Source organism: Polypterus senegalus, chromosome 8 (assembly GCF_016835505.1).
Source record: "Polypterus senegalus isolate Bchr_013 chromosome 8, ASM1683550v1, whole genome shotgun sequence".
In the NCBI taxonomy this organism is placed as follows: Eukaryota; Metazoa; Chordata; class Cladistia; order Polypteriformes; family Polypteridae; genus Polypterus; species Polypterus senegalus.
The window spans coordinates 131,058,785-131,083,798 of NC_053161.1; the positions used below are offsets into that span (position 1 = coordinate 131,058,785).

Sequence of the window (25,014 nt, forward strand, 5' to 3'; positions counted from 1 at the left end):
CTTTTTCATTTTGTAAAAGAACAACTGGTACAGCTTGGCAAACACATACTCTGAAAATGTATCTATGACTTAAAAAAACACTACTAAAATTGTGAACATGGTATGCCATGCTGTACTCGTGATGAACAGTGCCAATTAAATGCTTGTATTTACTTCATCGACTCTTGCATGTTCTGAGCCTGTTCCTTCTAGAACAGAGTTGATACGAGCTGTAATCAGTCCTGAAGTAGCCAAAGAACAAACACCAGTCCATCATAAGCTATTCACGTTCACACATTCAGACTATTAGAAGGGTAAATCTATATATCAAGTACATGATGAAGAGATGAATCTAGAATGTCACATCTGCCCAAAAACTCAAAAATCTGAAGCCAGTCCAAATTAAACTACAGCGGATCCTCTCACATCTACCAGAACTAATTGGGTATTTGTATCCTTTGTATATTGGGGATTCCTTTGTGTATCAGGAACTACAATAAAAAAAAATATCCAAGAAAAAAAGTGCAAGAAATCTGCCATTGAAAAAGGTCCTTCATCAGCAATGTGCAAATCTTCCATACTTAGAAAAAAAGAAAGCTGTGATCATTCAGGTTCCTAAGTTATAGTAAATGAAGTATATTAGACCATAATTAAAATATGTGAAATTGTGTGCCTTAATGAATATAGTCCTTTCTTAATTATGTCAGAGGCTAAAATGGAACCTGATTGGTTGAAGGTGAATGGCTGTTCTATAACTGTTTCTCTTAGCTATTTTTAAGTATGATACAACTAAAAGTTTTATTTTCAAAATTAAATTTAGTATAAATAAGATTAATAAGTTTATAAAATTAACCTCTATTCTTTACTTCTCTTACCATTCTGACCATGCTGTAATAGACTGCTTTTGAAGAATGATACATCCAAGGCATTTTGCTGAGGAATAATTAAAAGATAAAATGAACAGCTTTTCTCCTGCCTGATTACTGAATTGTCCTGTTAGAGGATGTTTCTTTCTTTAATAAGATGTTAAATTTCGACCATGACCAATAGATAGATAGATAGATAGATAGATAGATAGATAGATAGATAGATAGATAGATAGATAGATAGTACTTTATTTGTTGAAAAGAGGATATTTATATTTTTATGTAAAATCAAGTCTGTTGTAATAAACAACAACCCTCTCAATTACACAGAAGAATTATAAAAAAGAAGAAAAATTTGACTTGGATAAAGATAAGAGAGCAATCACAGTAGGGCATTGTAAAGTTGTATTGCCATTGGTATAAAAGAGCCTCATAAGAATGTGCAACATCGTTCATAATGGCACTCAGTTTTGCCTTTGTTTTCTCTTTTGCTACTACCTTCAGGTGGTAGAGAGTGCATTCCGTAACTAAGTCTGCCCTCTTAATCAGCTTTTGGCAGGCCTCACTTGAATTGATGTCACTGCCGAGGCACACCACAGTGCAGACAATCGCACTGGCTATTACAGTGATGTAGAATATCGAAATGATGTCACTATCCACATTAAATAAGTGCAGTTTCCTAATAAAAAAGAGTCTCCCTAATGAAGAATATATTATTAGTTTCACATTTTTCAACAGTTGAGAGCACAGGTAGCTACATAATGCACTTAGGAGTAGAGATTAAACCAGTAACCCTGTGGTTTAAAATCCAGCACATTAAACAGTTGGCCTGCTGCCTGCCTAAAGTAAAACACCTGTCACTCACTTGAAGATGACAGCAGTTGTCAAAAAGCAAACTTTGTGTATGGCAGATGCAATGAATATTCCATATCAGGCATTGGTAATTCATGCGTAACTGTCTTTTGGATCAAAGACTAGCAGGCTGTATAGGGACTGATGATGATAAAAAAGCTGAAGTTGAAATGGCAGAGCTGTCTGATCAATACTAACAGTATATATGAACCTGTCATATAGTCCCTTTGCTCAATCACTAATATGTGGTGTTCAGAGAGGTATCCAACAATGTAATGTGCTTCTAGTCATTTGCAATATAAAATATGAAATTGTGTGTCTTAAATATTTTTTAGCATTTTTGCATCAGACATGCTTTAGAATAGATTTTAATTACAGAAGGAAATAAGGTTTGGCATGACAGCGATATGGTTCATATCCCAGGCTAGAGATGGTCTGTACAGAGATTAAATGTTCTATCCATTTTACTGTGGATAATCCCCAGATATTCCAGCTTCCCTCACAAATATCTAAAAACGGGTTATTTCACTGTTGGCTTTACTGTCTCTTTACTACTAACACCTGGAGCTAAAACAGGCAAAATGCCAAGATAAAGATGTATTTTTGTTAGAAGCAAGAAATATTGAGGGAGTGTTATATTGTAGACTAAACATAACTAATGGATAGTTACATTAACTCACACAGTTTCTGCACTTTTTTTTAACTCTATTTATTAATAATTTTCTACATAGTCACCTTCCTTTGCGATGCAATTTTCTTAGTCACATGACACTCTCGGACACGAGCAATTACTTTTCCTCCTTCCAAAAAAAATATAAAAGTGCAAAAAAGTTTTTGAACATTCCTCGCAAAACTAATGGTTTTTGCCTATCCTGTCCACATCAGACAATACACTCACCAACCCTGAATTGGAAAGACAGGCTATTGCAAGATATACAGTATGCATGGTTTCTGTTGTCAGGTGATCTGCATGTCTTTGGGATAAATCCACAGAGAAATAATCTGCAAACGTAACACAAATTTGTGCCCAAGTCCCCAGATCTGTGAAGCACCGTGCCACTCTGACACAAATCCGTGGAACATACAAAGTATATATATTATGGTACTAACTGTTCCATGTATTGTTTTTTTCTTCTTCATTGTTCTTTCAAAGTTCTTTGATATGCAAATCTATTCCTTACTTTGCTACCTACTGAAGCCATTTTAAACACAAATCACTATAAATGGATGTGCTTCATCTAAACTGTAAGTAAGACTCCACTCAGCACAAAGAAACAAGAATTACACAGAAAAAAACACTAAAAAACAAACAACTGGTTCAAAGTGAAATGCATTTGAAGGAAATCATAGACCGAAAACAGTCAATGACCACAACGCCATGTAAGTGTCATCATGGGGTTATCACATGGTCCTGTGGTTCCAAAAACCTTTGCAAGAAAGGTAACGAAACTGAAAACAAACGAAATTGCCAGAAGTCATATTCAGAGAAATTATCAAAACACTACAGAATCCAAAATCAAGGGAGCGGAGCAGAAATCGTAATCTTGAACAGGAAAAGACCTTAAACCAGAAATTAGTCCTAATAATAATAATAATAATAATAATAATAATACATCCTTCAGAAGGTTGTCAGAAAGCATTTTCTTTCAAAGACAGATGCCAGGTAAATATGTCTTGGTCTTTTATATTCATTTTAATCAGCTGCACTTGCTATGGGCACACACATTGCACACTAACAATGCACAGCACTGTGCTAAATGACATTAAAATGGTAAAATAGAAAATAGTAACAGAAAAAACACCTAATGTTAATAGAAAATTAGCCATGAATGAGTACAAGTTGGTATGGCCTGCAATAGACTGGCACTTAGTCCAGGGATAGTCCTCTGAGTGACTTTGCATTGAATTCAGATTATTTTTAAAATGAATGTAATTTGTAATTTTAAAGTTTGTGCAGAAACATCCACATGGTCTATTCATGTTCAGCCTTGATAAAAGGTTAATATCTCATTATGTGTGTGATATACTAATATAATTGTAAGTCTGATGTCTGTCGGTATGTGACGTCCTCATCACAAAAAGTTACATTTCAAAAATAGAGATGTGCCATGCATTGCACTAGCAGTCAGTTTTACTACAGGCAGATTTGCCAAGTGCTTAAAATAAATGCACAATACAGTGAAAAGTACATTACATAAATAAAATAAGGTTGTGTGAATTTGAGATTTATTTAAGATTGTAATTGTCTGTTACGTTACTGTATGTTTCTGTCAGACAATCCAACGTTCCATAAAGAGATCCAACATTGCTTGTTATGATTATGGTCCCCTCAATTTGCCCCTCTCATATTGTACTCAAAGTGAAGCTTTTTAAATAGGACATGATTTACAAACTTTATTTAAAATTTGACTCGGGAGCATACTCTTTTTAAATGAAAAATATAATATAGCCCTTAGCCTGACACTACACAGTTTCATTGCCTTGGGTTTCCTTTTTTCTTGGAACTGCATCAAAGTTGTCTTTCAGGGCAGTCATTTATATCAACCAATCAGCTATAAAGTTAGCATCTAACATCATAATCCAAGATTATATCACATGTGATGATAACGGTATATTTCTCTAATGTTCTAATGGAGAAATTACATTGGTAGGACTGACAAGCTTTGTTGAGTTGAATGTCCTGTTCTCATCAAATTTTTTCCAATGTTTTAAAGTTTAATATTTAAAATGCAGATGAAGTTAGATCTTTCTGCTTAACATATCTATCTGCTGGCTTTGTATGCTATTGCACTGATGAGCTGAACAAAGAAGGTGATTTAAATGGGATTCTACAAAACAGATAATATAAATTTCACTTTAAGAGCTTAAGGCACACTTTTTTATTTTCATTTCAGTCTCTTATTTCTGAAAATTAGACCAACTTGCAGTTAGTTTATGTTAGATCTTTCTGTTACTAATCATTTAAATAAATGCATAATTAATGTAAATGTTATATGGTTGTGTATATTTCTGTTGCTGTTTTGTGTCAGTGCTTTGAGTTCATCTTCAAGTGAAGACCATCCTAAAAGAATAAACGGAATTTAAAAGAATGATGGCATTAGCTGAACTAATTCAACCCAACAGTTATTTCATTTGGGGTGTTTGGTGAATAAGCAGCATCCCCATCAAAATTATTGTGACAGAGCAACGTTGAAATACTTTTTTAAATACAGAGGAGAGAGAAAGAGAGATTAGAAACACACACTAATACAGCACATTGCCTGACCCACCACATGACAAACCAACTCAGAACCCCAGGTTAGGACCCCACTGCAGCCATGCAATGGTTGACACCTCAGCACCACACAAGTTCAGATGGAGTAGAACAGTATGAGGTTTTTTTATGGTGGCTGGAGTGCCAAATCTGCCACCAACCCCCAGGTTTTTCCCTGCAGGTTGTAGGGCCTACATGCAGGGTTGGATGCAGATTAACGTCATACCCAGGACGGAGAAATTGCATGTTAATGGCCTTGTTCAAGGGCCCAACGGAGTAGAGTCACTTTTGGCATTTACAGGATTTGAACTGGCAACTTTCTGATTGCCAGCGCAGATCCCTAGCCTCAAAGCCACCACTCCGCCTACAGGATTAATTCAAAGACCTTTAGAAACAGTTCAACTACTGAATTTGTATGCTTTAGTGTGTCCTTAATCTGTTTTATTCTTTATATATATTATATATATATATATTTAAATCACATATTAATCAGATCATTAGGACAGCATTTTTTCACTAAAGAAACATAAGTAAAGTTAGACCGCTTATATCACTGAAAGATGCTGAGAAATTAGTTCACGCGTTTGTTTTCAGTCGACTAGATTACTGTAACGCACTCCTCTCTGGACTACCCAAAAAAGATATAAATCGTTTGCAACTAGTGCAGAATGCAGCTGCTAGAATCCTAACTAGGAAAAGAAAATCCGAACACATTTCTCCAGTTTTAATGTCACTACACTGGTTACCTGTGTCATTCAGGATTGACTTTAAAATTCTGCTTATGGTTTATAAAGCCTTAAATAATCTCGCCCCATCTTATATATCGGAATGTCTGACACCTTATATTCCAAATCGTAACCTCAGATCCTCAAATGAGTGTCTCCTTAGAATTCCAAGAACAAAACTTAAAAGAAGTGGTGAGGCGGCCTTCTGCTGCTATGCACCTAAAATCTGGAATAGCCTGCCAATAGGAATTCGCCAGGCTGATACAGTAGAGCACTTTAAAACACTGCTGAAAACACATTACTTTAACATGGCCTTTTTATAACTTCATTTAAATCGTAATTTAACTTAATCCTGATACTCTATATGTTCAATCCCTTCAAAATAACTATTCATGGTGGCTCTAAAATCGGTACTGACCCCTACTCTCTTTTCTGTTTCTTTTTCTGGTTTCTTTGTGGTGGCGGCCTGCGCCACCACCACCTACTCAAAGCTTCATGATGCTCAAACAATGATGGACGGATTAAAAGGCAGAAGTCTACGTGACCATCATCATCATCAAGCCCTTCTGTGAGAATCCTAAATCCAAAGAGGACTGTTTCATTTATATTAGGTAGAATGCCCAGAGGGGACTGGACGGTCTCATGGTCTGGAATCCCTACAGATTTTATTTTTTCTCCAGCCGTCTGGAGTTTTTTGTTTTTCTGTCCCCTGGCCATTGAACCTTACTCTTATTCGATGTTAATTAATGTTGATTTATTTTGTTTTATAATTGTGTCTTTCATTTTTCTATTCTTTAATATGTAAAGCACTTTGAGCTACTGTTTGTATGAAAATGTGCTATATAAATAAATGTTGTTGTTGTTGTTGTTGATATATATATATATATATATATATATATATATATATATTGTGAACGATAGGGGGCGCTCTCGCTCCCTTGAACCCCTGGTAAAAGTCCAAATGTTGACTTTATTTTTCTTCCACAGTGCACAAAGCACACTCTCCACCACAATACTCATATAAATCAACACTGCTCAAATAAACCAATCCTCCAGCTCCCAGACGCGTTGCCACCCTTCCACCCAGCTCAGCTCGCCGTCTGGGAGCTCCTACAGTTCTTTTATATCTCCTGACCCGGAAGTGTTTCTGCCCAACAGTACCCTTATTCCTTCCGGGTCAGGGTAAATAGTCCTTTTCTTCAACCCGGAAGTCCGTCGCTCTTCCTGTGACGAACCTCCGGGTCACAGGGCACGAAGAAGCCCTCGGTCCTCCCTGCAGCTCCTCCTGTGGCCCCCACGGCATCCAGCAGGGCTTTGCATAAAAATTCCAATGTCCATGATGCCCTGCTGGTCTTCTGGGGACCTCCACGCTGCAAGGAGGGCTCCACCTGACGGCTTGGGGGTATTGGCCGGGATAAATGGCCGGCCATCCTTCACAATATATATATATTAATTTTTATATATAACTTCTATATTAATCAGCAGTTTAATTATAAATATGAACATGTATGCGCTATAATGTTCAGTTCTGCTGTTCAAGTGAATGAATAGTCAAGGATGAACAATGAAGGTTATATTTTTTTTTTTCTTTTAATTTGGAAAAAAGGGAAATTTTTAAATTTACTTGAAATTGGTTCTTGCAATAGAGACTGTAAGTCTTGTACATTGGCTTAGTGATAAAGAGTGGTTGCTGCACATAATCAGGTAGACGAAAACACTTAAGTTAGACTGGTAACCAATATTTAAAAAAATAAAATAAAATTCAGAATCAACCCATTACCAAATTGAGTACTATTAATTCTTTATGTTTGAAAGTGTTCTACTTTCAGAAAAGAAAGAATACCCACACAGGAGCAGTAGCACTGCTTTGTGACACTGGGTGCCGTCAGTCTGCAAAACCGAGCGGAGAACTTGCGTACGACAGGGTATGAGGTACCGTGGAAATGTGCGTGGCTTTCTCACGCAAAATTTCTGTGCGTACGCACCGTTTATACATGAGGCCCCTGAACATCTTAAAGCTGTAGCAGAAACAAAACTTACTATCAGGACAAAAGCCAAACAAGTACAGAGAGAACTTGCAGAATATATCTAGGGCTCAAATGCAGTGACCTGAAGCAAGGAGGTAACAGTACTAATCCCTTCACCATCATCCATTTTAAAGGTTTTTTTTTTTTTTTTCTTAAAATCAGATGAATCAGATGCATGAAAAATAAATTAACTAGCATGAAAAATCATAACATTTGATTGAAGGATTCAAACTGTGAAGCTTTAACTCTTTTTGTCATTAGTATTTTCTATCTCTCTCTTACATTTATTACTCCTTCAATGTGTTAATTTCTACAGCGCTCATTTAATGAGTCCATTTAGTTATTGTGCTGAGTAAAATTTTATTTCTATATAATCTCTGGAATTAATAAAAACTGTGTGTTTTAACATTAAGATTTAATGACTTTCTGCATTTCACATCATTAACCTTTTTTGGACGACATGTAGGTCATGCTGAACATAATTGATTATCTTACTGGGAAGTCACCTAATCATTAATATTGTCTTCCTCACAAATTAAAGCTGTTTTTCAGTAATAAATTATATCTCTTTTTTTAAAAAAAATATGTATCTCATTATATTAAAGTCAGTTTAAAACATAACCTAGTGCAATTTCACAGAATATTTCAAAGGTGTCTTTTAAATATATGATTGTACTGTGGATTGTACATGAAAACACAAAGTTCTATAAGTAATACTCCCAGAATACGAATAACTTATAACCTATATTAAATAATCTCATTTTCTTTTTTTTTAATTTGTGTTTGGTTGTTTTAACCGCAAATCTTTTCCTGTAAGGTCCTGGCTGACACAAAGCAAATCCAAATCAAATAGAAGGAACCTAGCAAATAGAAATCCATCCTTTGCTAGAGGTGTAAGTAGGTTTAAAAAGAAGCATTTTTATACACTGTAACACATTGTATTTGGTAGGAGGTAATATAAAGTCTTTTTTGGAGCCTGACCTTTAAAACACATTTCAAGCATTACTATTTTAAGCCCTTTATATAGTATAACATTAAAAATTTAAAGTAAGTGAACTTAAATGAATAAACATGTTCTTAAACCTATTTGAACTCTGTTGTAACAGAGGCTTTGAAATGTTAGCCTGGTTATTCTTTCAGTCATTACTTTTCTAACAAATTAGAAAACAATCATCTTTTTTGTTGTATTCAAAAACATATTAACTGCTAAGCTAACTACTGTATGTCATATTTTTCTTATTTTTAATGTTACAGTGACAAACAGTGAGTATTGTTATCTTAAAACTTCAGAGTGCTCAGTTCAAATGCTGGCCTACACACAAGCTGGAGGTTTGATAGGTGAGAATGTAAGTGAGCATGTGTGACTGTATCCTTCGATGGGCCAGCGTGTTATTCAGGGGTCGATGTTGCAGGCACCGAGTTTAGTTTCCTCATTATCCAATATAAGAAGGTATGGATGGAATTGCTTATTTTATTTAAAATACAAAGATTTTTCTGAAGGTGTCCCTGCTTCACTAAAAGAAAGGGGTATATATAGTAATTTAATTCTGAGATGTCTCTAGTCACTCACAACTGTTCTAAAAATTTTTCAGCCTTTACAGTGCCACTTGTCCCTGATTACTGTTCATTAAATGAATGGCTTATCTGCATATGAGCAATAACACAAAGTTCAGAAACAAAGACAATGTCAGTTCTTTTTCATTGATTAAATGTTGATCATTACTAGAAAGCTAAGTATAAATAACAACAAAAATGTTTAATGTAAAATTGAAAAATTTAGACCACAGTGAATTTAAATGATTTAGAAGTTTAAATACAGTAGTACCTTGGTATACGTCCGCTTTGGAATAAGTCTAACTTGGTATGCGTCAAGTTTGGAGGCGAAAAATTTTGCTTCATATACGACCTTTGTTTGGAATACGACTCCCGTACTAGAACACCACACGCTACCCTTGTTTATCTCTCTCGAGACAAAGCCACGACTGCCCATGAGCGTCAGTACACCAGTTGCTAGCAACTGTGAACAACCCACGCTATAACTCTATGTGAATTTTCACGTGATTTTGTGTTTTTTCGCATAAATTTGAATTGATTGTTGAAAAGTATGAAGGTGGCAAGCGTATCTGGGACATGGCTGCTGCATACTGTATCCTGAAAACGATGGTATCTACAATTGTGAAAAACAAAGACATTATTAAAAAGTAAAGTGAGGTTAAATTTCATTTATTTCATCTAATTGCTTTTGTATTTATGTATTTTAGTATTAAGCAGTGTTTAAATTATTTTATACAACCCCATCAATGTAAATATGCCAATAACAGTAGGATTTTTTTTCATGGGAACAGATTAACCATTTTCCCTTTATTTCTTATGGGAAAAATTTGTATTATTGTTTTATTGGTATAAATTAAAGGATCTGGAACGGATTAAGGATGTATACCGGGGTACCACTGTATTTCGAAACTACAGATATGGTCATTTTGCATACAATCTACTGTATTTTCAACAAAAACAAATAAAGTGCCCCTTTTAAACGTATTATGTTTGCAAGGTACATAGGTTTGCGAGATCCAGGGAATGGCAGAGCAGTGGTGTTGGAAGGGGTATCATTGGAAAAATTGAACAATGGGGTGAAACTGGACAAAGAACATGCCAAAACTGATAGGATATTCCGGCTGGAACACAAATCCATCCATCACTGATATCACAGCTTGGGCAGTGATTGTGAGTGAGGTGGCCAGTATTTTAGGCAAACAGGAAAAATAATCTTTATGGCCTCTACAGCACTCAGAAAAATTTATGGAACAAAAGTTAAACTTTCCAAGAAGCATTATACTATAGTTGTTAGTCTTCAAAGCAACTCACATCAAATTTAAAAAAACAGTGTCAACTGAACTTGAAGTCAACGATACACCAAAAAAAACACAAGGCCCTGAAGTGTAACCAATATATCCACCATGATGAAAGGATAAGTGTCTGTGTGCCTGTCTGTTTGCCCGTTTGGTTACTTTGTCTGCCATTCTAAAAGATTTCACATTGCAAACATTACTATTAATAAAATGCATTGAATTTGTCAGTCAAGTAGATGGCACATCACAAACATTAACACTGCTTTTACAAATCCCATACCAAATGGAATATAACAGAGGTATGTGCATTTCATGGTACACTGCTAACATTGATTATGTTGATTTCAACCCTTCTTAGATGGGTAGCACAGCTGATTAGGACTCTGTCAAGTATACATTGACCAGTTTGGGAAATTGGTGGTTACATCCATCCTGTTTGGATATGATGTCATTCTGGTTGTTCACAAGTACATGCTGGTGAGGTTTAATGTGAAGAAGTGGTTGTGAGATACAGCATTTCTGAATCTTTGCTTGGTGTGAGTCCAGATTTGAAAAATTACAAAGCGCCTCTGGGTCAGATGACGGTAGAGGAGACTGCAGGAGTGACCAGTGGATTGGTGCAGGATACTGGAGAAGTTTGTGCTGCAGTATGGTTGTGAATTGAGTGCTACAGTATGTCGGTTATGACTTGTGGCAGTGGAATAAGAGAATAAGATCACTTGTACAAAGTAGCTAAAATAATGTCCCTCCATTGAGGTGTGGGATCCATGGTGACATGGTAAGGAGCATATGCCACATTTGAGGCATGGCTATTCCAAACTGGGAGACCATTTCTCCTGCAGGAAGTATATGTGACATGACAATTTCAGAAGTTGCTGGACAGAGAACTCTGATTAGCTTTACTCAGCCTGTTATCACCATTACCCTTACCAGTACAAACAGGAAAAGATAAGGAGATTAATGATAAGCAAACGTGCACAGATTGGTGCAAAGAAGAGGTACATGGCTAACTCATAGCATATAACCCTGATTGATTTCTAACTTATGTGCCATCGGAATGGACTTTGGATGCTGCCATGATGTTGTCATTTAATTCACTAGTTTCTTTTGTTTCCTTTCCATATTTAAAGTTATGCTGGAATTCTGTGATTGCAGTTGAGCAAAATGCTTAAGAATGTTCTGTAATGAAATGGTGCCAAGATCTACAGCCTGTTGTTTGAGCTTACCTTGGAGAGTTATGACTATTTTTTCCTTTGCTTTGTTTTCCTGGATTTCATTGTTAGTTATTTTTATACATTTTTTGGTTGTGTTGTTGATAACATGATTTAGTTCTGCCATCACAATGGTTTCCAGGAATGTTTTTCCACTAAAGAGCCATCAGCGCATGTGCATCACTTTGTGGTATACTAGATAATGGATAGTGTGGAGCAGTGGGTAGCACTGCTGCCTTGCAGTTAGGAGACCCGGGTTAACTTCGCGGGTCCTTCCCTGTGGGGAGTTTGCATGTTCTTCCCATGTTTGCGTGAGTTTCCTCCGGGTACTTCGGTTTCCCCCCACAGTCCAAAGACATGCAGGTTAGGTGCATTGGCGATTCTAAATTGTCCCTAGGGTGTGGTGGGTGTGGGTGTGTGTGTGCTCTGCGGTGGGCTGGCGCCCTGCCCAGGGTTTGTTTCCTGCCTTGCGCCCTGTGTTGGCTGGGATTGGCTCCAGCAGACCCCCGTGACCCTGTGTTTGGATTCAGCGGGTTGGAAAATGGATGGATGGATGGATAGATGTTGTTGACATTCATCTTATTTTTATAACCAATAAAATGAAAATCTCTTCACATCCCTAATTTAAGAATTTCAGGCTTCTGACTTTTTGTTTTTCCTTTTCCTTTTCTCAAGCATTTTAAGCTCTACTGATTTCATGTTTCTGATTACTGCTTAGCAATATCAAGTCTCTGCTACTCAGTTATTTTTTGAATGAACATATTCACTTGTCACACATTGTAACTGATCTACAGCGGTTTTCTCTCTCATATTCTGTGTATCTGGCATCTGGCACTGTAATTCCCCTTGAAAACAGTATGCATGTATAGATGGATGAATGAACTCACAGTCATGATTATATCCTAAAGTTAAATTAGATCCTTCTCTTTCTGCTTTTCATATTAATTATTTTGTATGTGTAAAAGTGTAGATCTTCTCTAATTTGCCAGCAATCTTTTGCACAATTCATTTTCACCACTGGAAATTCTTTTTTTGTAGTGCTATATGTGTAACATATGAATAACACACGTACGTCTTGCCAGGTAAACAACGGATAGAATCCTGATATGTACTGAGCCTGTTTGTGTTTTTCACAAAACATAAACTCTTTGAACAAAGAAGTTACAAGACAAAGAAGTAAAAGCAGGCAAAGCTTCTGTTTGAATTCTGTGGATAGCAAAGCCCTTTTCTATAACCACAGCAATTTGTATGTGCTGCAGTTTCCAGGGTAGGGCAGCTTTCACTTGTGAGCAACTGTGCTGGCCACAAACTAAATTTATGGCTGTTCACATCTTTCAATTCAAACATCTTAAGCTGCTTTTGGTAGCTACAGTATTAAACTTTCTAAAACAGCAGAGAAACTCTATTATTTTTCCCCCTCTGTGCAACTATGTATTAATATGTGTAAGGGGAAGAAGACACTTTACAGTGAGTATTGGATTTTTCCAGAATAGAGCTACAGCTTGTGAAGGAAAACATGAATAATACACATTATGTCAGGCATACTACTTTTGCAGCCGATGTGTTTATGAACCCTTTATCAGAAAATAATATAAATAGTTTACAAAATATATAGATGCTTATATACAGCAGGATGAACTGATTACTCTCTATTCCATTAAATGAAATTTACAAAATGTACAGGTTAAGTATTTTAAATGTAGTAGTTTATTTTACATTTTACATATTATTGGATAGACAGGTGGATGTATAAGCAGATATTATGCAAAAAGCAGTAAAGCAAACACAGAACTTACCTTTTCTTTCCTCTAAATCTGCAAAAAGTTTTCAGATGGTTATCTTATCAGCAACATCCCTTTTTTAAAACTGAGGTTAGTCTGAAAAAAAGGGAAAAAAAAGACATGAAAAAGGCAATTACATGCACTTCCCACTGAAGCATCACTTATTGCTTTTCTACTGTTCTTCCATAATGTATGCATATGATTTGCGTTAATTAGCAAGAAGCTTAATGGTCCTTTATTAGCAAATGTGCTCTTCAAAGCAAAAAAAAAAAAAAAGCAAATAAATATGAATAAAAAAACACACCAGAGTCTTACCTGTAAAAAAAAAAATAATAAAATAGGAATACAGTATAATTCTCACAAGATGATCCAGCAATATTTGAAGCATACTAGCAGTATGAGAGATCTTTAGGCCTCACACAAAGGCAGGATAATTGGCTCTCAATGAAGAGCTGTAAACATTCATCATCAAGGCACTTGAGCACTGGAAGATAACAACTACCTCTGCTGTGCTGTGCACTTCTCACGTGTGATTTCAAAAGCATCAGCTTAGTTTCCCTGGAATCCGGCAGTGTGAGCGAGCTGGATTGGCACTCATGCAATTACCATAACAAAGGACATACATAGAAGGATCAAATGTCATACATTATCTCAACTGGTAATTCTAAAATGCTGATTAATTCTATGCTAAATTTATAATGAAAACTGATAATACAGCTAAGGAGTACAGGTTAAGAAAAATCATCACTATTAATGAATGCACAGATAATGTTACACTTTTTGAAATGAATGATAATCTACACAATTTTACACCTTTGATAAAGTTTTAGCTATATAAGACATTTTAAACATAATGGACTTAATTATTCGTTCTAGAGGATGGTTCAAGTGGAGTACAGGCCGGTAGCAATCAATCAGTTAAGCATGGTACCATTTTAAACTGTGACTTTCAATGGAGTTGAAAAGTTATATACTTTGTACTCAAATAAGCTCTCCACGATCCTGCCTTTTACCAGCCCATTATTTAGAGCATCCCAATACATTTCTCAGGAAAAGTTCAAGTCAAATACTTTCTTTCTGTATTAGGCTAAAACAGTGAATGAAATTGTGTTATTTTTTTTAATTAACTAATAGTGACACTTGAAGTGTGTTATTATGGTAGAGTGGTACAGTGCTTAGGGCTTTAGAATCCTGCGTTTAAAGTAATGTTTGTGTAGTGTCTGCCTATTCTTTCTATGTCTGTGTGTGTGAGAAGTGGTCTGTGGCATAGAACAGATTTTAAATAAATAATCACAAACCGTGAAGTGCAGGCTACAATTGGACATGAGCATGTGCCACTGCACTCCACTCCAGGGATGGTCGAGGTGCCTGGCTGATTGCACATACATATATGACACAATGAAGCCTCTTTCACACCTCGGAGGTGACAGTGTATCACACTCACATAAATCAGGCAGATTAAGCCTGCATGGGACAAAGTGGTGAAAGAAAAAATAGAGAGATAAACTGAGAGAATGGAGGTTAATGGAGGGAAACAGAGTGAAAGGCAGGAGCAGGAGAAGAGAACTGGTGTGGAGGAATGAAGGTAGGTGATCAGGAATGAGCCTCAGGACATGGAACCTGGGGTTGAAGATGGACACTCCTACTAAGCATTGCAGGGGAGTAGAAGTGGTTCATTATGTGGTGTCTCCCGTGGATGCCAAAGAAATGGTGGCAGGAGATGGGTGTGTGGCTCGGCGTGACACCCCAGGCCTAAGCCCTGGCATTGGGGATATGTGCCAGGAAATGATGTTTGGCTGCACCTGCCGGCAGCACGTGTCCTCTTGTTTCAAGATCCGTAAGGTAAACCAAGGTGATGTCGACTTTTAGAAGGATGCACCAGGGCTCAGGAATGTTTAAAGGAATAGCCTCCTACCAGTGTTTTTTAACCTTGATATTTATATATAGATATTTCTACCTCCACTTCAGAACTTTCGATTTTATCGGATTATTTATTTATTTATTTATTGAAGACTGTGAATCACTGCACTATTTTCAGTCTGTTTTGAATTACTTTTAAATAAAAACACTGAGCACATTTTGTACCTACGTCTTGGCTGGATGTGTGTGTGTCCTCATTTGCCCTGCTCATTTCGGTTGTGACTATCGTCCGCATCAGAACAAAGATGCTCCCAGAAGTGATGAGGGAGCATGGAGCCGGCCCGCACTGTCACAATGTGGTTTCATGTGCTTTGCCACAAACTCATCCCCATGATAAGTAGGTTAGATGGAATTGTCCTTAGTGCTATGTATTTATCTATCATTATTCACTCCTTATCTATCTATCTATCTATCTATCTATCTATCTATCTATCTATCTATCTATCTATCTATCTATCTATCTATCTATCTATCTATCTATCTAAACTGGCCCTGTATCACCCAGCATGCTCTGAAATGCACTGACATTACATTCACAACTGGTTCCTGTGTTATGCCTGTTGTTGCTGTTATTAAATGCTGTGTACACTTAGATTAAGCAGGCTTAGAAGATGTTTGGTATTTAAAAACTGCATGATTCATTGTCAGCCAAACAGTCTTTTTTATTTCTTCTTATGTTCTTTAAGAGTATAAAAAAACCACATTCTTATCAGAAATATTATGGATATTGTACCATAGAAATATAATTAATGCCATTTAAAATACTTCACTGTACTTTTGTTAAAATAGGTAACTAAGACGTGGTGTGGTGGTGCCTTTTTTCACCCTGCTTCTGCTTCCCGATTGCAAAGGCTTAGGTTCTAGTCCTCGTCTGGTTTGCACAATCTCCCCAAACCTGTATGGGTTTTTCTTAGGGTACTCTGATATTTCTCTCATATCCCAAAGAGACAGTATTAAAGCTACTGTAACTGGTGACTGAGAGTGAGGCCATTCAGGATTGCTTCCCAACTTCCCAAACTGCATTGTATGCTACACCACATTTGATGCATGAAGGCCAAGAAAAAGGGATGGACATTTCATAATTGCTTATATCACTATTAGTCAAAGAGTCTTAATAATTTTAATATCTTTAGATGTGCATATTTTAGCATATGAAAAACCATGTTTTTATTATTGGCAATAGTATTGGTAATGTATAGTTCATATTGCTATATAATATCCCAACACAAAAGAAGAATAGGCTCCATTTTTCACATTTCAGTATATTTTCAGCTATCCTCACAAAGTGCAGCCCAACAAGAGCATTTTTTAATTTTATACTTTTACTAAACAGGCTGATTATTTTGCAAATGTGCCTCATCAGTGCAGTATAATGCCACAGCAGGGTATAGGAAACTGAAGTAGTACTCAGCAGATGAAAATACCACAGTCATTAATTTTCTTGTCACTAGGATCACCACCATGACCCATTTTTGATGATTACATGTGTTCAATATGAGCTTTTTGATCCAGAATTAATTGCAGTCATATGGCAGTAAGCATTATGTCACATTTAAGCATATCATCATATATACTGGCTATCTCAGGATGTCGAGTTGAGCCGTGACCTCTATTGGAATGGTATACTAAATATGAAGCTTACAGTCAAGTGTCCTACTCATATTCGTACCATTTATTCCTCTTATACAATATAGCAATATTTTTTGATCAAAAATTCTGATTTGAAATTACATAAATAATTAAAAGAAAACTGTGTTCTTGAAAACAATGAACAGAGTGAACCATGCTGTGAAGTGAAGTCACGATTTGGACAGTAATCACTACAATAAATTACAGATCATAAACACCCACTCAGCTTGACAAAGGAGATTATATTCTTATTCTAGTGTAAAAATATACATTAGACACATTTTAGAGTCCTATTATTTAGAAAAATGCAAATGATTACCAGGAGTAAAAAAGAAAAGTTTAATTGGCTAAAACAAATTAGACAATTCATATTTTTCTTTAATGCTAATTTCCTCAATCCTCCCAGCGTCCCAAATTATAAATCCAATTTAAGAAACTAGACATTAGAAAAGCCAGATGCTGTTTCCTGTAGATTGAGAAATAAGAGATGAAAAGAAAGCTGATAAATGTCAGAAAATGTCACTACATGTCTTTAAATATGCTAATTAGATATTTGGCAGCAAATGTATATTATTATAATGCCTGCAGACATTTAATATGCAGTAAATGGAACTTGTGTTTCGTCGTGATGGCCACTTTAAAAACTATTACTGACGTGAAAAGGACAATTTATGCTATATATGAATAAGAAAAATAGCCCCTTTGAAAAATTAACATTAATTGTCACTGACTGTTGGACACAGATAATAAACTTTGATACAGTATGACCAAATTGTTTGGGAATAATTATCTTGCAATTAAATTAAAATACCCTTTTGTAACCATAGTGTGTAATCTGCACATTACATTAATTAGAGAGTTGGCTGACCAAATTGCTGTTAACCAAGAAGGCTACACATTACTATTAACAAATGACATTGAATATGTGTCATTTAATGCTGAAACATTAGCAATTTCAGAAAATGGAGAAATAACCTCAGCAATAGTTGTGTCATTTATTTAAATTCCTTAAGATAAATTATCTTGGCAGTATTTTGTGGGCCTGAACAAAAGTAATACAGTTCTTAGGAGAGAAAATCCCTGAAGACTGGACCTTCTCAGAGCAGAACAAATCTAAGGGGTAAAGCTGAAGTCTAATTTATTATTCAAAAACACACTTGAGGCCACAGGGAAAAGCTTTGCTTCATTCTTCTTGTCAAAAAAATGTTATTGGTAATAAATCGTTCACAGTCAGTAGATGAGAAAGGTGCTTTAATGCAGAGACATCGGGTTACACTGCAAGTAGGCGTTTTACTATTCAAAAAAAAAAAAAACAGCAAAGCAGAAAAGAAGGCATTCAAACCTGTAAATTTCTTTTTAAACTAAAAATGAAAAGGAGTTTGACAGAGTATGCAATAAATAAGGTATTGATATAAAACTGGAAATAGTGTTTGCATTATCGTTTAAAACATAACACAGGCCAAGTTTCATTGCATCAAATGAACTGGGACCCTGTTCAACTGCCTGGTGAGGTACTTTAGGTTTAGTAAGTAAATATCCCCAATATTCACAAATGTCTACATTTGTTATTCTGTATCATTTAGGATAGATTCAGAGGGCAGAGGTGATTGAACAATTCTAGTGATCATAACATGATACTTTTAAAATGTTTTGACAGGGAGTCAAAGATAACACTATTAAATTTAATTTTAGTATTGCAGAATTCCAGATGTGGAAAAGTCTAAAACTGTGAAAACCTTTTGAGTGTGGATATGGTTGAGAAGAGTGGAGCTGGCTTTAAACCATTTTACATACAATACAGGACAAAATCATTCCAACATTTAGAAGCAGGAAGAATTTAAAGAGGACTCCACAATGTATAAATCAAAGTGAAGTCACAAAGAAAAAAAATAGTTGTTTAAAGTATCTAGACAATTAACACCAATCCTAGCCAAGGAAGTGAGATTAATAGTTAAAAAGCATATTAGGAAAGTTAAAAGGCAGTTGCAGCTTTAGGAAAAGCAAAACACATGTTTTAGTATTAAATGAAAAATCAAGGGGAAAGTTATGTAAATTATGAATCATAAGATCAAACTAAAATATAATAATAATTAATCAATAACATTCAATTAGTTTACAGGTGGAGTGGTGGCTCTGAGGCTAGGGATCTGCACTGGCAATCAGCAGTTTGCCGGTTCGAATCCCGTAAATGCCAAAAGGGACTCTGCTCTGTTGAGACCCTTGAGCAAGGCCCTTAAACCTGCAATTGCTGAGCACTTTGAGTAGTGAGAAAAGTGCTATATAAAGGCAAAGAATTATTATTAATTAAAATATACACATAGTACAGTAGTGAATGTGTTAAATTTGCATTTTTCAAAAGTTTTCTTATGTTAAGTTGTTAACTCCAAGTAGTTACAGGGAATATCAAGGAGGTAGTTTGCGCTAAAAGGTAAAATATTTTCATGTATGTGAAATCCAAGGACTAAGGCTCACTTTCTCCTGCCTTGCAAGTAAACAACAATAAATGCCTTGGAATGTATTAGTCCTTTCTAATGCTAACACAGGAGATAACACGCCTAATTAGTAGTGTGTGCATCCGATAATGTGTGTGTGATGTGTGTGTGTGTGTGCGTGCGTGTGCATGCGTGTGCTTTGGGGGCAATTTAACTTTTAAAAGAGTTAAACATCGGCTATTTGTGAAGCAGGAATATTCTGATCATTCTGATCCCTGATTACTAATTCACATTGAGAAGAAACAGTGTAAGTTCAGTGATTTTCTACATAAAATATGTACAATAAGAGCAAGAATGTTGAAACAGTGATGAATCCCTACTGTTCTATTCAAACCAATGTATATATCTGAACAGACCTATATATCCAAACGGGTGTATCTCAACCAATACATATATATGAACAGATGTATCTGAATCGATGCATGTATCTAAATTGATCTATTTAAATCAATATATATCTATACTAATAAAAGGCAAAGCCCTCACTGACTCACTCACTCACTCACTCACTCATCACTAATTCTCCAACTTCCTGGTTAGGTAGAAGGCTGAAATTTGGCAGGCTTATTCCTTACGGCTTACTTACAAACGTTAAGCAGGATTCATTCGAAATTCTACACGTAACGGTCATAACGGTCGACAACGTCTGCCATGTTGAACTTTCTTATATATGGCCCCGTCTTCACTAAATTTGGTAGGCGGCTTCCCTACACTAACCGAAACTGATGTACATACTTATTTCGGTGGTATGACGCCACTGTCGGCCGCCATATTGAACTTTCCAACGTCACTAATTCTCGAACTTCCCGTGTAGGTAGAAGGTTGACCCCATCATCACAAAATTTGGTAGGCAGCTTCCCTGCGCTAACCGAAACTGATGTACGTACTTATTTCAGTGGTATGACGCCACTGTCGGCCGCCATATTGAACTTTCCAAAGTCACTAATTCTCCAACTTCCCGTGTAGGTAGAAAGCTGAAATTTGGCAGGCTCATTCCCTACAGCTTACTTACAAAAGTTAAGCAGGTTTCATTTCGAAATTCTAAATGTAATGGTCATAACAATTGACAACGTTCGCCATGTTGAACTTCTTATTTATGGCCCCATCTACACGAAATTTGGTAGGCGGCTTCCCTACGCTAACCGAAACCAATGTACGTACTAATTTCGGTGGTATGACCACCACTGTCGGCCGCCATATTGAACTTTCCAACAGTCTTTGTTACTTATGGGCCCATCTTCAAGAAATTTGGTATGCGGTTTCCCAGTGCTAACTGAATCCTACTTACGTACATATATACGTCCATAGCCTGAAGCTCGGTCATCCTTTGTGAGGCGGCATTGGGTCCCCCATCCCAACGCCTCCCACGTTGTTGGCTGCCTGCCAATATAAGGCCGTCCGTCGCTCCGGTCTCTACATTCCCTTCCTTACTTTGCCACAGGATTCACGTCTCTCTGCTGATCACTACAGCCTTTTATTTTAATCCACGGCTTCTCTGCTGTTTTATTGTTTGTTTATTACGATTATAGTTTTTGTGTAGGTATTTTAGACTTCCTTTACATTGTTCAGGTACCCATTTCCTTTATCGTTCAAACCATATGTAGTATAGCGGGTCCACATCTCGCTGAGCTCGTTTAGCAAAGGCCATTTTAAATAAATAATCACCACTCTCGCGGCAGCTTAGCAAGGGGGCGTTGGGCCAGGGCAAGCCGCGGGACGATCAGCGGTGTGGCCGTTTCTCACCGAGTGCACAGGTAAGGGACTGCCTACATCCGTGATTGTTCCATGGCTAATTTGCTGCAGCTGCTATGGTCCTTCATTGCTTAAATAGAAGCGCGAGTCGGTTAGAAGTGTGGAAAAAAAAAGAACGAGAGAGAAAAGGAAGAGGATGGAGGTTAGTGGCAGCGAGGAAGCAAGTCGGAGAGAGAGACAGAGACACGCGGAGCATGTGGGCGAGCGAACGAGCGCTCGCGGGCAGTTGCAAGGAAGCTGGGTGTTAGCCTGACACCCAGACGTTTGAGTTGTTGTTGCTCCCACTGAGCGACCACGTAGCGGGATTGACCAGGGGAAGGCGCCGAGCCGCAGAAGGCCGAGGAAAGGCAGCGGAAGTTGGGAGGCTTGGTGGTTGGAGTCCCCAACGTGAGCGACCTGGCCATTGGTGGAAACCAAGTCTCGGGGACTGGGATGAGTGCCAGACCGGAGCCAGGGATCGAGAGGTCTCCAGTCTTGAGTAAGTGCCGAGAAAAGGGCAGCTGCAGAGTGAGAGTGACTCCCCTGTTGTGAAGCCTGGACAGGGAGAAGCAGGGGAGTCGCAAGTTAAAAGAAGCACCGGTATCGTTGTTGTTTTTAAAGACTGCTTCCTATTTATTTGAACGTTTTAACCTCATTTTAAAGGATTTTTTTTTTGTGTGTGTGTTTTACCTCCACATTTATCTTTAATTGGATTATTTATTGAAGAATTGGAATCACTGCACTTTATGAACACTTTGTTTTGTTGACTCTTTTAAATAAAAGCACTTTTGCACTTTATACCATCCCCTTGCTTACTTGTTGCCTTCACTGACTAGCTCATTTGGTAACATTATCGACGGTGTTGGGTTCAAGTGCTTCCAATCAGCAATGGGAGTGTGGAGCCACAACCCGTATCGTCACACCATACCCCTATTAACATGTCTATCGAGGTGATCACCATCGATCAAAGAACTGTCACTTACCGAGTGGTTTTCATGCCCAGAGATGGTGCCTGCCTTTTCCATTCTTTTTGTTAAATATTGCACGGCCATATCCGGAGGAACATTGTGTTTTATGTATTGAATGACTGGGACAGGTTCAAGGTGTGGACTGATGACTGTACAGGAGATAATTATACTACACAGGAGCACTAGAAGAGTGAAATGCATAAGCCCTTTACCTATGGTTCTGCATGTGAGTTGATGGCTGCCGCTGAATTGTTTGGTTGTTGCTTTCAAGTGTACCAAAATAGCCAAATATTTTACACCTTTGGACAACCACCAATGCCTCTTAAACATTTTAGATTCACAGGTGACGATTTTAGTAGTCAACACTTTGATGTTTATGAATGTTTAAACTCTCAAAAGCTGGATGTGAAGTTATCGATGAAACCGGTTGTATCCTTGCAACGCTTGACAGATGCCGAATGTCACTTCAACACAAGTCCTGCAAATACTGTCGTAATTGAAACAAACCATGAAACTCAAACCGATTATGACAGCAGCAATCCAAGCTGTGAGATTTGAAACAAGATTACTTTTAAATGGCCAACTGTATGTTGCATGCTCAAGAGTAAGCTCAGCGCACAACTTGGTCATATAACAACAGGAGGGCCGAAAAAGACAATGTGGTATACAAAGAGATCCTTAACAAATAATTATTGGTATATTTTCCCTCAGTTTAAAAAGGTTTAATTTCCTTCTTAATAAAAATTTTAAGGCAGTACTTCGCCTGCGAAGCGCGGGTGTTTTGCTAGTATATATATATCTAAACCAATGTATTTTAACCAATATATATATATAACTCAACCAATGTATATATCTGAACGAATGTATTCAAACCAATGTATATAACCAAACCAATGTATCTCAACCTAATGTATGTATATCAGAATAGATCTATACAAATCAATTTATATATATGTATCTCCATTAACGTATCTCAAGCAATGTATATATCTGAACCATTTTATATATTTATGAACCAACATTTTTTCCTGAATGGCCCATCATAATATATATATTATATAATATATTATATTATATATTATAATATATATATTGTGAGGTTTCTAAATTCTTTTAGGACCCTCAAAGGGACGGCACGCTGAAGTGCGTCTGCCATGTCTAAGGAGGACTGCTTGTCTGTTGCCAAAGCAACCACAGGTTTTCAGCGCAGCAGAAGAGCACCATGGAAACAACTACAAGCTAATTAAGATTGCACTATGTGCACCTGTTTCCTATGGATGAGGCATTATACTATTATTATGACATGAGGGATACAGTAGTGCTCTTCCTCCTGTTTGCTGTTAGGGAGTCTCCACAGGCGTCTATGGGGCTGAGGTCTTTTGAGCTACTCTTTGGTCACCAACAAGCAAAGTGTGTTGGACAGTTTTCGAGAAGAGAAAACAGGGACTCGTTCAACACCTCGAGGGGGCAGGTTTGTTGACCGAGTTGTGTCACTGCAGGAACATTGACGTGGAACATATTCAGCATGAACAGGAGGAGCAGAAACATGATTATGGCAAGACAAGTAAACTTCTCGACTTTAAGAAGCGAGATCGGGTGCTGGTGTTGACTCTGTTGGATCCGCATAAATTCCAGTCTGAGTGGTTGGGTCCGGCAGGCATAGAAGAGCAAATATCCCCTGTGAATTATAAAGTTAGGATGCCAGGGTGCCTGAAGCCCATACAGGTTTTGCATTTTAACCTGCTGAAGGAGTGGCATGAACCTTGCAAGGTCATGGTCACGTCTGCAGCGGTCCCTCAAACAGAAGTTGCTATAGACAAGGATTTAACTGACACTCAGAAAGCAAAATTGCTATTGATGATCGAGAGGAACTCCAATGTCTTTTCAACCAGTTTTTACTGTACAGGTGCCCCTGTATCGCTGCCAGAGGCAACAAGAAAGGTGATACACGAACAAGTTCAGCTGATACTTCAGTTAGGCATTATTCATCCAAGCAAAAGTGAGTGGAGGAGCCCAATCATACTTGTCTTAAAGCCTGATGGTTCGGTACAGTTCTTTATTGATTTTAGGCGTTTGAACAAGATTTCCAAGTGTGATGCATATCTGATGCCGTGTGTGGATGAGTTGTTGAAGAAGCTCAGGCAGGCCTCATATATTTCCACCCTAGACCTCATGAAGGGTTACTAGTAGGTGCCCTTGGAGGAGTCCAGTTGCAAGAAGACCGTGTTCACCGGGCTGTTTGAATTTACAGGGCTCCCTTTTGGTCTCCATGGCACACCATTCACCTTTCAGTGGATGATGGACCAGATCCTTCGTCCCCATTCCTCGTATGTGGGTGCCTATCTTGAAAATATTGCCATTTTCAGTAATGACAGGGAATGTCATCTCACCCGTCTTCGAGTGGTGCTTGACAGTTTATGGCTGGTGGGGTTGATGGTTAACCCTAAGAAGTGCAAGCTGGGTATGTTGGATACCCATTATCTGTGTCACTGATGCAAGGGACATTATAAAGGCAGGGAACAGTATAACTTGTATGTCCTGGCCCCAACTAACCCTGCTGTTCCTGTTTCAAGCTGAATAAGGCTGTTTTTGTTAAAGTATTGAGACTCAGCCTCTTGTTTTAGGGCGCAAGTGACTCACGCATCACTTTATACACACACACACGCTATTATAATGTCCCTTGCATCAGCGACACAGATAATGGGTTTCCCCATTAATGTATATAATGTGA

At 37.4% G+C, this 25,014-nt stretch overlaps 1 protein-coding gene across 4 annotated transcripts in view; it reads right to left on the reverse strand.

The window, feature by feature from the left end:
• mgat4c (mgat4 family member C) overlaps window positions 1–25,014 on the reverse strand; it is an 817,959-nt gene that overhangs the window by 468,974 nt on the left and 323,971 nt on the right. For all 4 annotated transcript variants that reach the window (XM_039761776.1, XM_039761773.1, XM_039761774.1 and 1 more), the window contains one exon: window positions 13,559–13,639. The gene's annotated coding sequence lies outside the window, so the exon portion shown is untranslated. The remainder of the gene's footprint in view (window positions 1–13,558; window positions 13,640–25,014) is intronic.